The following is a 15,048-nucleotide window of genomic DNA, read 5'->3' as shown; positions in this document are numbered from 1 at the left end:
TCCGTAATTAACTCTACTGATTTGCCAAATTTCAGATCAAAATTCGTACTATTTAAATAATAAGAGCATATTTGAATTTCTTACGAACCGGCTCAACCCCCTCCTTTGATTCTACGAACTGATCGACCCAAGCCATTCTTTGTGTACTATAAAGTCTCTGTTACATGTATACACACGCCCACATACGCAAATTTGCACGTTTAAGATTGAAAATTTAGGACCTTTTCCGGAAAATGTCGATAACCTTATTACCGAGGACATCTCACATCGTTCGGGGGAGTGTTTCATGAAAGGACTTGTCAGACGTTTTATCCGACAGTTGCTATGGCAATGCAGAATAAGCCAATCATAATCACAGAAAGTTATCAGAACTGACATTTTGAAAGACGAAAATGTTGCTGGAACGGTTCCCTGATACGTGGAATTTTCAACTGTGCAATGGGTCGGCGTGCCAAAGACGTCCTCGTTGGTGTGCATTGTCCTCGATCTGAATGTGAAATCTATGTACGTATGTCCTCATTTTCTACCATGACGATGGGTAAGTGCACCCTCACAGGCTCACACAAGCATGCCTCACCCTTATACACACACATTCTCTTTCTCAACTACATAACCTCTCTCATACACATAGGCGGATCCAGGGGGGGGATCGTTGGCGGAGAAAAAAAATGAAAAAAAAAGGGCGAAAGAAAGAAAAAAAAGAAAAAGAAGGGGAAAGGAGGAAAGGAGGAAAAAAGAAGAGGAAAAATAAGAGAAGACGAGTGAATAAAAGAAAGTCAGGGGAAGACTTGGAAAATATTTTTTTTTATATTTCAGGTCACTATATTAAATTTTTCGCGCTCGCAATGCCTGTTCGATGGGATACAAATCTTGCTCAATTGGCTGATACATGTATGTCACTTAAAATATGAAGTTTTGAAGTCAATATACAAAAAATATATTTAAGCTCGGACATCGAGCTTTCATTATTTTGTTTGATTTACCAATTGATATTTTTTAAGTGCTCTGTAAAATGTCTGTTTTAAGGTGTGAATGTCATCATTTTGCAGCTTGCGCTGTGTGCTCGCATTATTTGATTTGCCAAGTAGGCCTACCTATTGTCTTTGTGTATTCCATAAGATTCTCAAAATATCCCTTTTCAGGTGTCTGATTGTAAAAAAATGAAGGCCTATGAGTTAGCGCTGTGCGCTCGCATTTAGATTGGTGAATTATGTATAGCTATATATCAATTCTATAACAATTAATTAAAATCCTGCATTTATGACAGATTATATAAAAAATTTCGGCCCGCGATTTGCGCTCGCATTATTTGTTAAAATACATCAACCAATGAATCCTACTCATGATTACAAAAATGCTTAAAATATCCAGTTTTCAGGCCTCAATGTCAACAATTTTCACGCACTCAGTACGCTGTAAAAAATATTGGGCATAATTTTTACCACCACGAGGGTAATTATGTGTCCAACCAATTTGGGGCATTATTTTACCCATTGCGGGAAGCATATTGTCCAGTAAGGTTAACAATTAAGCAGCAATTACTTTTAAATGGGCCGAATTTTCATCACACTGGATAAACGAAAATGCCCAATGTTGGTTGGACACATAATTACGCTCATGGACACTTTTACCCAATATTTTTAGAGTGTAGGATTATTAGATTAATAAATATGATTTTTCTAAAGGAATTCCTAATATTGTCACTTTTTCAGAAAGGTATATCGTATGAAGAGAGTCATCATTTTGATACGACAAAAATGTCCTAGAATGTCCCGATCCTAGGTCAAAATGATAACATATCAGTTCGCGCTTCGCGCTCGCATCATTTATTGAGTGCTATCCACATCCGCCTCACAATTTCTTTACACAGTGCTTTAGATAGTGCTTTTAAATTGGCCCTTTTCATATCGGAATATCATATGTTTTCAGCTTGAGCTACGCGCTCGCATTATTGGTTTTCATTATAAAAAATGAAATGTATTCAGATTCTGTCTAATTCTTAAACATGCCGGCGCACGCATGTTTATTGAAATAGGCAGCTTGATCTTTATTCAAAATGTGCTAAATTATCCAGTTTCAATTCAGAATATAATTTTTTTTCTGCTCGCGCTTTGCGCTCGCATTATTAATGTAGGAAGATACCAAATTATAACCATCCTTTTTCATGATTTACAAAACATGAATAGACTGTCCTGTTTTTAGGTTTGAAATCAATTTTTTCCTCTCGCGCTCGCATCAATTATTTGGTTTCATACCTATACCGTTCATGATTACAAAAAGTGCATAGAACGTCTGATCTCATTTTTTTAGGTCGGAATGTCGAAAAAATTTAGCTCGCGCTTCGCGCTCGCATTATTTATTTGTTCAAATATGTATCGTCTTAATGGCCTACTTCAAAACGTCCTTAACGGGTCCCTTTTCGACAAGATTCTGCTCGCGCTTCGCGCTCGCAGTAATTATCTAGATACATACGTACATACATATTTGAATAGGGCTTATGAGATTATTACACAATTATGTTGTTTTTAAGAATAAAGCTAAGAAATTACTGTTAAGGCATTGGTGATTTGCACCCCCCCAAAAAAAAGGACATTTCACGACCAAGAAAAACAAAAGGAAAGGGATAAGGGTGAAATATATTACTATTTTCCAAATATTATTTTAAAATTTATCACGAACTTGGATTTTTGTAATAAAAATGTCAAAATTTTGACTCGCTCGCTTGCTCCCAACTTATTAATTTTACGTGATACGCCATATCGAGCCCCCTCAAAATTGTTGGCTCATTACGCCACTGGGACAACCCCTTCAAAGAAACAAAAATAAACTTTGAGAGGCCGATCGGGAAAATATGGGTAAAAAAAAAATTGGGGCCCCCCTGGATCCACCCCTGCTCACACACCACATGTATATACATACACACACATAAAACACACACACACACTCGCACTCCCTCTCCCATACACACACATACAAAGCCTTTCTTTCTCTCTCTCACTCACAAACACACACCCTCACACATCCAGGGATCCATACACACCATAAATCTCACACACCAATTACACAATATTTGAAAGCACCATCTTAAGCTTACCACGAGCATATCGAGATTTATACAATCCAGGTTGCAGAGAAATTGACAAACTGCCCATTTTCAAAGTATGTTGGATAGTGATGTGCTCTCAATTACAATCATGCATCGATGACAAAGCAGGGTGGCAAAGTTTGTCAATAATTGATACGTAAATGTATGTAACGATGAATATTTGATGATCTCTTCCCGACGAGAAAAACAAGATTCATGATTTTATTCAAAGTCAAATAGACATTCCCCTCGTCTGGGTGATAATTGTTTCATTATAATAGAATCGTTGGATACGGTAACTTTTAACTGAATTACTCGTGTGTGCCCTTTAGTCCAATATTCTTATAATGTCTTCTATTACTACCATGCTCATGTATAGCATGTGTACTAATGTACAAAAGTTAAACGGGGGAGGGGAAGGGTCCTACAACTGAGTTTATTTTTATCTGAAAATCGATTTGGCAGAAATTTAAGTTTAGTCTGAAAATTATTTCATCGAATTCTTCCCTCACCAGAAACGTGATTTATTTATATTTTTTGCCTGCAAAGATAGATTAAATGACAAAGTGTCAGCAGCTTTTGAAAAATATATTTAAACGGCTCTACGTGATAACTTTGTTTGGAACGATAAGTTTCCATGTACTTACAAAATTCCACAACAAATATGTACATGATATACTAGAGTCAAGGAATCTCCAGAAAGGTTGTGTAACAATAAATTTGGAACCACAAGAAAAAATTTGGGCAATGGTATGGGCAAAAATTGATGCCAACCTTGCATTAACTGATACATTTTGTTTGGTAATTTTTGCCCATCATTTCATCGAAAAACTACCGTTATACTAACATCATAAGAACTCAGATTTGTTTCAATTATCTAAATTTACAGTCCCAAATTAAATCTGATATTGTTTTGAAAAAGAAACAAGCATAATTCCAAAAATAATTTAAATCACAGTTTGTATAAAATCCTTTTATGAAAGGGAATCATTTATAATAATTTATCTTCAGAGAAATATAGATCAGACATAAGGCTACAATCTGCTCAATTCTTTGGTATAACATTTGTCATGACTGGTCATTTTTTTTAATATGGTACATATAACGATTTGAGCAAATGGGCAATTTGTATCGACTTGCCCAGTTGTATGGAAAATTTAGACTCCGATTGTATGTGCTCTTGAATCAATAATTAGTTTTCTATTGATGTATTCAGTTACTTGTTTATAAATTTCTTTATTTAATCTTACAAGTTTTGAGGAAGCTGCAGGTTTCATTATGACTAATTTATTTCATTCATATTTATCAAATAGTTGAAATTTATAACAAACAGATCGATGTTTAATTAATCTTCCTTTAACAAAATCATGATCAAAACATTTTAAAAGGGGTTTCATTTTAGATAATTCACAATCCTTCACTCTTCACAACAATACACAATGCCATTCCAATTAGGATATTGATTCTCATTGTGTTTCTTGAGAAAGAAATGTTTCGATGCATATCAATATTTTATCAGACCGAATCAAACCAAATGCTCTCCCTTCTTCAATCGTATTTGAGTTAGAGTGAAAATGAAACATTAAATTTACAAGAGCATTGAATAATTCAGTTGTTTTGAATTGTCCATAACAAGATTTGGTTTCCCTGTCTGTTGTGTTTTCTCTCTCACTCGCTCCCCCCCCCCTCTCTCTTTCCCTCCCCTCTCCATTTTTCCCTCCCTGTCTCCATCTCCATCTTCACCTTCCTCTTTATCATCCTTATATAACTATGTACTCTTTGTGTCCCTCTATTTGTCTCTGTCTTAGTCTCAGTCTGTCTCACTTTCTCTGAACAGGGCCGTTGCATAATAGTTACTATCACAGCTAAGTCTGCCAGCCAATGGTATCTCTAATAGAGACCTTGGCCCGTATTCTGAAGTCGGGTTTAAAGGAGAATGAAACTCTTGGAGCAAGTTAGCTTTTGTGAAAGCAGAAAAATCAAAGAATAAGATCAACAAAAGCTTGAGTAAAATCGAACTAGCAATAGAAGAGTTATGAGCTTTTGAATGTCGAGATCACTAATGCTATGGAGATCCTCCCATTGGCAATGCGACCAAGATCTATGATGTCACAGATGAACAACTGTCCCCTTTTGGACACTGAAAATATACCCCAAAACATCTCTTTTTGCTCATTCTAATCATATGACAAACGATTCATCAATGATATAATGTTGTGAAACCTCTGTACTTGTCCTCTCATAAAGAGAACACCTCACCTTGTGATAGACTCTATATAAGTGAGAATATAAGTGAAATAAGTACTAAAGTAATGAGGGAGTTGTACGTGTGTGACATCACAGATCTTGGTCGCATTGCCAAAGGGAGGATGTACATGGCATTAGTGATCTCAATATTCAAATGCTCATAATTTTCTTATTATTCATGCAATCTTCCTCAAACTTTCAAAAATATGTTTCTTTGATTTTTCTCTTTGATATGGATTCAGCTGGTTTCAAGGGTTTCATTCTCCTTTAAATTAAACTCAGGTTTAAAGTTGTGGTTTAAGTATGGATAGCCAATTGTTACATAAATTGCTAACAATAGAGATATCATATTTCATCTCATTTGGCTCTCAAATCTACTAGGAAGTACAAATAGATGATTGTCCTCACCAACGATGAATCAGGAAAGAGCACAGTAAACATAAGAAACATACAATTTTGACACTTTTGGCTTCCCATAATTTTAGCACAGAGTTAGACCATGGTCTGAGTTTAACCTGACTTCAGAATACAGGCCCTTGATTCTGATTGGCTGCAGAACATTGTTGCATTAGTAGTTACCAGTGGATGGCAAAGTCAACATAATAGTTACTTTTATGCAACGGGGTCCAGGCCAGCCACTAACTCGCAACAATGAAATATTAAACACCTCCAATTAGAAATAACTAATCACATCTTTTATTCATATACACAGGTTATATATCTCTTTGTTCACTTTGTACATTACAAAATATAATTCCAGGACACAATATAATGCATACTGGTCCACAGTTTTCTCGTGGAGCTAAATTGCCCCATGGTTCTCTCCAATAAAATGGAAAATTTTAATAATCAAGATATAGAATTAAATAAAATCATAAATAAAATAGCTTCGCAATTTCATACCAATATGAACATGAATCAGGAGTTGTACTTTTTTAAACACATTTTATGGAAAATAAACACAGTGCTCCTATCAAATGTCATCTACATTATGATCATTTACCTAAACATGGTAAACAGTGAAAAAATTAAAAATCATATAAAAATATTAACATATGACAATCACCACCTTGAAAAATACAGAATTGATTCAACATTCACTTTTTTAAATTTAGTTTGCCTTCTTTGTTTACTCCTTGTAAAAGGTAACCTATCACCTACATGTATGTATACTAAAAAAACTTATTTCACCGGAAAGAGAATTTCCATGCAAAAGAAAGGATTACGACCTGTATGGAAGTATTCACATAACCATTGTGGAAATGTTAATGCAAGTGCAAATGTCTTCCTGCAAGAAATGGCAATAACATAGCTTTAATAATCAATATCCAATGACAGGGATGAACAATATACCTGCAAAGCTCTTAGAGACATCATTTCAATGCACTAAAAGTAGTCATATGTATAAATTGATAAAATCAGATTATTATTACACTTGCAAAAGAGCGATTCAGAGAGAAAACATTATAATAAAGCCTTTTTTTAAAACAAAAATAGGCATTTGTAAAGCCCCTTCACAATTGGTGGTGCCACTGCATGCACTGTCCACAACCGTTGCGATTGTGTGTAACATATATTGGGATCAAATGATAAAAAACGCTCGCACGAGCAATTGTGAAAGCCGCTTTACCTACTGGCATTTTTCAAAGTTCTGTGAATGGAAGGTAATTTCTGCACAACACTGGTTGACAAGTTGTGTGTGATATTTAGAGAGGCTATGGTCATGTACTGGCCACAAGATGCTCACATGCTAAAAGTAGTGACTATTGTTCATAACTGTTGCTGTAGGGCCTCATCAACAAAAGCATTCCTTTTAAGAGGTCCTGATTCATTAACTTTGTACATCTGTGTGATTGTGAATGATTATGTTGATTATCATTGTTGCTCCTTTAATTCTAATCAAATTCTGAATACCTTCATGAAAAAAACAGTGCTTTGAAAGACATAAAGACAAAGCCAAAGGACAATTGTTTACAGGTGGACTTTGCAGAGAGTATCCCATTATCCATGAAATCAAGACTGCAAAATAGAAGCAGGAAAGGGTAGCTGATACCATATCGTGTCAGGCACACCATCCACTGGATGTACAGGGACTAGTAATAGAATCATGATGTACAAAATCATTATTTGTAGAAAGATAGAATCGTCCATTTACAAATAAAGCTCCTGCAGAGCAGGGATGATTTAACAATAGAAAGATGTTATGGCTATATTAAAAAAATCTCCCATTGACCATTGTACCGAGAAGGATAAGGATAACATAGTGGACATCCAATTAAATGAAGGTTTGTATTTCTATACTAATACAATATTTGATCATCTGTTTTATAATTTTGAAAGGATTTGGTTGGAAATTGACAATGAAGCTTCTCCTGGCTTGCTGTAAGTGACATAAGTTATGGCCAAAGTTTTGAATATCTCCCATTGACCATGTGACAGAGAAAGATGGGGACACCTTAGTGGACATTCAGTTATATGAAGGTTTGTATTACTCTACTAATAAAATGTTTGTCTAATCCGCGAGATCTCTATACTGTGTGTTTCATCACTATTTATATAAAATATTTCAAAATAAAATGTTTTTTTTTTCTTCTTGAAGGCACTATCAGAAAGATATCTGAAAATACACACAAGAGGCCAAACATCCTGTTTGAAATGGGTGAGGTTGAAGGCCTTAAGGCTGGCCAATGATGAGGGAGAATCCCTTGTGTTTTCCCGGGATGCACCCACTGTGGGCATTCCCCTCACAAGGGACATTAAGACAGCATTTTAGAAGGCTGCGAGCAGGATCTGCATGCCCGCAGGCAGGACTCACATGGCTGCCCGTCTTTGCTAAAGAGTTTACATTTTAGTGAGATGATGATTTTCCTGCCCTAAAGACAAGCCCCAACTCAATGGAGTCGGGGCAAGAATAGGCATACATTTCAATGATATCACATTTGTCAAGGAAGAGAGAGCAGACCTTCAGGATGAGTAGCAGAACACTTGTCTCTCTGTCTCATGGTGGCCTATTGGGCCTCCAAGCAAGAGCCACCAAGTTAGGTGTTTCACCCCTGATAGCTGGCTTCTTGACAAACCTACATGCATGCTCTCAGTCGTAGGGATGCTGTGGATGCAGCTGTCCACCCGCTGAGACCACGGCGCGCCGTGGTCTCAGCGGGTCCAATGCCATGCGAAAGTGGGTGCTCACCCAACTGGTGGTTTTTCATCATAAATACCTCCAAAAAAAAATTAATCAGAAGAAAATGTCAAAAGTTTAAGTGACATGTTTATATTATAGTATATCATATTTTTTTCAATTATTTGCAGGGGGGATACAGACACATTTGAAGAAGCAGAGTAAATCTTGAATATATAGCAAGTACTGGATTTTTTTGTATATTTATAAGAATATCAGTATAGCCATGTTTAGAGTGCAACTTTTGTACCGACAGCATTACACATGCAGGACTCCTGAAAAAATAGTCATGTAGTAGTTTACTGTGGGAATCCACCAAAAGAAAGCCCACTTGTACACAGCAGAGCAGTGGGGCCTCCTGTTGAATTATCTGGCATACCTTCATGTCAAGACATGGAGTAAAGTCGATTGCACAGTACTCCAGGATCAATAGAGACAGCAAGAAGATTGCATTGTCTCTTAGATCTAGAATCCCTTGGGGAATGTGCTGGTAGTACACCTCTGAGGATATAATGTAAGAGGTTCCTTCAAACAACACTGAAGAATCAGTGACAGGAAAGCTTTCGATATATACATCAAAGGTTGTTTATTAATTAATAGCAAAACCGGAAAACAAATTCTAATCATTCTCAGCAATGAGTCTATTACCACTTCTCCACATGACAGCACAGGCAAAGACGCAAGGAATTGCATACACAAACCTGAGAATAAAACGAGTAGTGGAAAGCTGAATAGGATCACATTATATAAAATTAACTTTGATAAGCATACAAAAACTCTGTAAAAACATGCTAATACTATGTGATGTAATTGAAGTGGTGCATATTCAGATATTAGGAATTTGTTTTTACTGCAGATATCCTATGGAACTTATATTGACAGGAGGAGATTGCCCGACAGTCGAGAAAGATTATGGAATATCATTCAATGAACTGACAGTGACAATCGCCATAGAAAAGGATGATGATAACATCGTTGATATCCAATTATATGAAGGTGTGTATAACTATATATATGTCCACTTGATCAATGAGAAACCTCCAGAGAATGAAATTAATTGTGGAAAGCTTTACATCGCCCCAAACATATCAAATTGACATTGACAAAAGAAAGTACACAACAGTTCTGCAAAAAGACAAGAAGTGGAAAAGACGACGAAGAACGTGACCAATGTTTCTGTATGCAATTGATCAAACTTTGGTTACCTCATGAAATCCTGGCGACACATAATGCAGCAAGAAAATCTCGAGACCCAAAATAAAGAAATTCCATGATTTCCCCCAATAAGGGAAAGAACTGATTGAATCTGTGATGGAAAGGGCAAGGCAACACTGGCATGATGTCCCATGATAAAATTTGTTTTTGTGAAACAAGTTTTTCAAAATCCTACAATCACTATGATGATCTTCTACCTATCATACACGGTTGGAAAGATACAAAAAAAAACAAGAATACAGTCATTATCATTACAGGCAATGGACCTGACCAGCAAAAGAAGGCAACAAAGTCTTAATGAAAGAAAGTCGTCTTTCTTCTTGCATCCTTTGCTCCAGGAGATTCGAAATACAATATGATTGGACATGACTAGGCTCCCATCACAAGTTGGCTTGCTGGATTGTGCTTGCAGGCAACAGCCCAAGGGGAAATAACTATGCCAAAAGATCAAGGTCTGAGTGACAGAAGAAAGTGAGAGAAGCGATCATCCTGGATAATGCCATGATGCAGACAAAGCTTTGCTTGAAGATACTATGATGGGTTTCCCATCAAAGTCAATGTTGTACCTTCTTCATCAACTGATCTCTGCGAGGCTGAGGATCTGTGTAAAGAAATGGTTAGAAGTGGCGTAAGAAAACTGAAGAGATATCCTTGACCGACCACCCTTGCAGATGAGTATAGATTTTTACAAGATCATTCTTTCCACACTACAATGCCCTAATTATGAACCACCCGAAGGATGATGAAAAAAAAATGATTCTATTGATTTCTGTTCTCATTTGCCCTTTCAGATAAAAGAGAAATGTTGATAAGTTATATCAGTTGCCCATTTTCAGGTTGGAACATGATAAAAGGTGCAAAGTTGATGATCATTTTCCACACTACTTCAAGATTTAATGAAACCAGATACTTGTTCATCTCAGCATTTAAGTCATCATTCTGTGATACCATGTCTGCAGTATATATACCCAGCTCGAGTGAGATGCCAGGGACAGTGCCAGGTCCAACAGGCCCTTACAAAAAATTCCTGCAGTACTTTAGTGGTACTCTGTTGTACCTGTGTGATACTTCTGTTGTACATGACGGTACCACAGAATGACGACAGGCGTCCTGTGGTATCACTCTGTGATAGTTCTGTCATACTTCTGTGGTACTTGAAAATTTGAAAATGTCCTGCAGTGCCTTAATGGTACTCTGTTGTACCTGTGTGATACTTCTGTTGTACGGGACGGTACCACAGAATGACGACAGGCGTTCTGTGGTATCACTATGTGATGTTCTGTCATACTTCTGTGGTACATGACAATTTCAAAATTGCCTGCAGTACCTTAATTGTACTCTGTTGTATCTGTGTGATACTTCTGTTGTACGGGACGGTACCACAGAATGACGACAGGCGTTCTGTGGTATCACTATGTGATGTTCTGTCATACTTCTGTGGTACATGACAATTTCAAAATTGCCTGCAGTACCTTAATTGTACTCTGTTGTATCTGTGTGATACTTCTGTTGTACATGACGGTACCACAGAATGACATCAGGCATTCTGTGGTATCACTCTGTGATAGTTCTGTCATATTTCTGTGGTACATGAAAGTTTCAAACATTCCTGCAGTACATTAATGGTACTCTGTTGTACCTGTGTGATTGTACATAACGGTATAAAGAATAACGACAGACGTTCTGTGGTATCACTCTGTGATAGTTCTGTCATACTTCTGTAGTACATGAAAATTTTAAAATTTCCTGCAGTACTCCTTAAAGGCATTTCTAAAATTCTATGGCAACCCTGTGATACTTTAAATTTAAAAATTCCTGATGTCCTTTCAAAATTTCCTACGGTACTTATCAGGCAGCCACCCCAGAAATATGACTGAAACTGTATCACAGACGTTCTGTAGTATTTTCTGTGGTACATGATCAGTACTTGTATGGAAGCCCTGTTGTACCACAGATTAAATAAAAGTTTTATTTTCAGAGAGGGATTTATCTTTTTTTCAGTTTCGCGATAGGTCAGTAGCGTAATGAGTCTTATTTTTTATGAGGCCATGGCTTAAAGGGCACCATTCATTTTGAAAAGAACAATTTTTATATATAAAAATTTAATTTTGTTTGAAAATTATGTTTCACTCTGTTTTTTTCTTTTCCCCATTTTCTCCTTTCTTTGTTGTGAAACTTTTTTGGGGTCCATGGCCCCCAACGGTAAGTCCCATTGTGTAGGCCTGAAAACTAATCTAAAATGTATACTAGTACTTTAAAAAGAGTATTTATTTCGAAAAACGGCACGGTTTTTTTTTTTGAAAAAGTGAAAAGGGGAATTTCCCATTTTGGAAAAATAGCATTTCCCTGTTTTTTTTCTTTTTGGGGTACAAGTGCCCCCTGCCCCCCCCCCCCGGCGGATCCAACTTTCGCTAATAGGGGGGGGGGGCGAAATTATTTTTCACCCATATTTCCCTGATCGGCAGCTCAAAGTTGATTTTTGTTTGTTTCTTTGAAAGGGTAGTCCTAACAGTCAATAATTAGCTTTATTCCTATATAAAATAAAATAAATATGTAATAACACCATAAGCCCTTTTTAAATAATGCTCGAGCTACATTTTTTAATTTTTAATATGATGGGCAATATGTTTGTAATCTTCAAAACGAGATGCCTATGTAACTAGATAATAACTGCGAGCAAGAAGCGCAAACAGACATTTGAAATATAAGCTCTGACCTGATCTAAAAAGGACATATTAAGGACTTTTTGCAGTTAGCCATGAAGACGATGCATGTTTCAACCAGGGGCGGCGGAACGTATTTTCCTTTTGGATGGGGGGGGGGGGGGGCAAAGCCAAAAAGGGCACTTGTATACTATTAATATTATTGCATAATATCGTGTTATCTTGTAATGACAACACCGTTTTTGTTACCAAAATGAATTAATTTCATTTTCGGAAATACGAACCTTATTTAATTTTCGGATTAACGAACCTTATTTCGCTTTCGGAATTACAAACATCATTTCGTTTTCGGATTGACGAACCTTCGGAATTACGAACCTCATTTCGTTTTCGGACTGACGAACCTTCGGAATTATGAACCTCATTTCGTTTTCGAACTAACGAACCTTTGGAATTACGAACCTTATTTCGTTTTCGGATTAAAGAACCTGCGGAATTACGAACCTTCGGAATAACGGACCTTCGGAAATACGAACCTTCGGAATTACGAAGCTTCGGAATTACGAAGCTTCGGAGTTACGAAAGTATGCGATTTATAAACATTCGTGATAATGATTGTGAAAGCCAAGACTTAAACATTGCATGGGTGCTTTTAACTTGCATACGGGAGATGATGCTGGTGAAGCACCGTAGCTTTCATGATTAAACTTTTATCGCAAGCTTTCGGCCTGCATCAACTAGCCTTCTCCAGGTATCTGAAGATTTAACAAGGGAAACTGGCTATACAGCATATACAGCTTTATTCAATGATCACTTTTTACCATATACATTTTCTATTGAAAAATATGGAATGTACGATTTGCAATTTTAACAAAGATTAGTTTGAATTTGTCGAAATCAACAAATTAATACGTATTTGCCAGGTTTTGATACTTACTCATGTTACTTGAAAACATACAAATTTGTAAGCAAAGAGGATGTGAATAATAATTTGGCTACAAATACTACCAGAAGAATAACAATGAATCATTTGATCATGGGTCTTTTAATACACATAAACATTTCATTTGCTCCATGCGGGAAACAATTATGTTATCGCTGTGAATTTCGCAGGGTGCGGTGAGGGGCCGTTATGTAAAGTAGATACTTTTTTTGTTCTTTCACCATTTTGTCTTTGCTCGCCTAACAACTAGCTACACCAGTGAACTAACGACCAATAAAAACCGAGGGTGTCGGATGACACTCCTTTGAAAATTAAATCTGCATTTTATTTATTTATTCATTTGTTTGTGATATTTATAAAGAGTGGTACATATCACCATGTGGCCCTGTTAACAAAACAACAAGAAATACTATTAATAATGAAAATATTGGGCAAGTAATGAACAAGATATACAGTAATAAATTATGTTCAGGCACAAATTATATGTAAACATGTTATCAAAAAATATTGGTATCCTTGGGAATTATGTTCATATGCTAATTAACTTTGACAATTTGCATCACAATTAATTTGTGAAATTTCGATTTTGAAGGTAGGGCATAAAATGAAATAACAATAAATTATAATGAAAAAAATTTACCAAATATGAAAAGCGAGAGAATGATTACCAGTCAACACTGATAACAATGATTTCTATATGCATATTTCCTTCTTTTACTACATTTTGATTGCTCACAAGACCGCTGAATATTGATACATTGACAAGGACCATAATCTAGAAATGAGATATACATAGTATAGTTTCTTTAGAATATAAATATGCTTATATCCTTGGAATTAATTTACACCTCATCTGCAGATAACAAACATAGATTTCAGATTTTATTTAAAACTTTGCATCGTAGGTGACATTTCAAAAGAACTCTCAAGTTGGTTCCATACTGCATACGCTTTGTAATTTTAAGGGTTTGTGAAAAAAAACATGACACGATAACAATAACATAAAATAAAATAAATACAAACAGGCTCGTTCTGTATCCGAATAAATTAGTAGTAATTACTATGTCTATTATAATTTCACATACTTTCGACTTACACTCTAAAAAAAGTTTACCCAATATTGGGTAACAAGGGAACATGCGTGTTTGTTGGGTAAAAAGATATCAAATATTTTGTACATTTTATGCAATGTTGCGTCAAAATCTACCCTTCAAACATGCATTTTGCCCAATATTGTGAGAAAAAATTACCCAATTAGAAAACATGCATGTTTCCTTTCTACCCAATATTGGGTAAAATTTTACTCTCTGTTTTAAAAGTGTATTTATGCTTGAATTTTCCATATCATATCACTTACTTTGATAATAAATGAAAACTGAACTTGAATCATTTTTTGACACAAAAATGTAACCAACAACCATGTTTTAAATTTTCTTGGATGCTCCAACCAAATAAAATCAATCAATGTGATACATAATCATGAAGAAAGGAATGTATAATAGACGAAAATCAATCATAATTCATAATAATGAACAAGGGTATATTATAAGAGACAAGAGAATAGAGTATAATACATGATCATGATCACAGGTATATATAATATGTATGAAATTAGAAAAAAAAGGCATAATCATAACCCAAAGGAATATATAATATACATGAACGAAAAAATAGAATGTAATACATAATCATGATCAAAGGAATATACAAGAGAATA

Source organism: Lytechinus pictus, chromosome 11, assembly GCF_037042905.1.
Source record: "Lytechinus pictus isolate F3 Inbred chromosome 11, Lp3.0, whole genome shotgun sequence".
NCBI lineage: Eukaryota > Metazoa > Echinodermata > Echinoidea > Temnopleuroida > Toxopneustidae > Lytechinus > Lytechinus pictus.
This window is presented reverse-complemented; position numbering follows the sequence as displayed.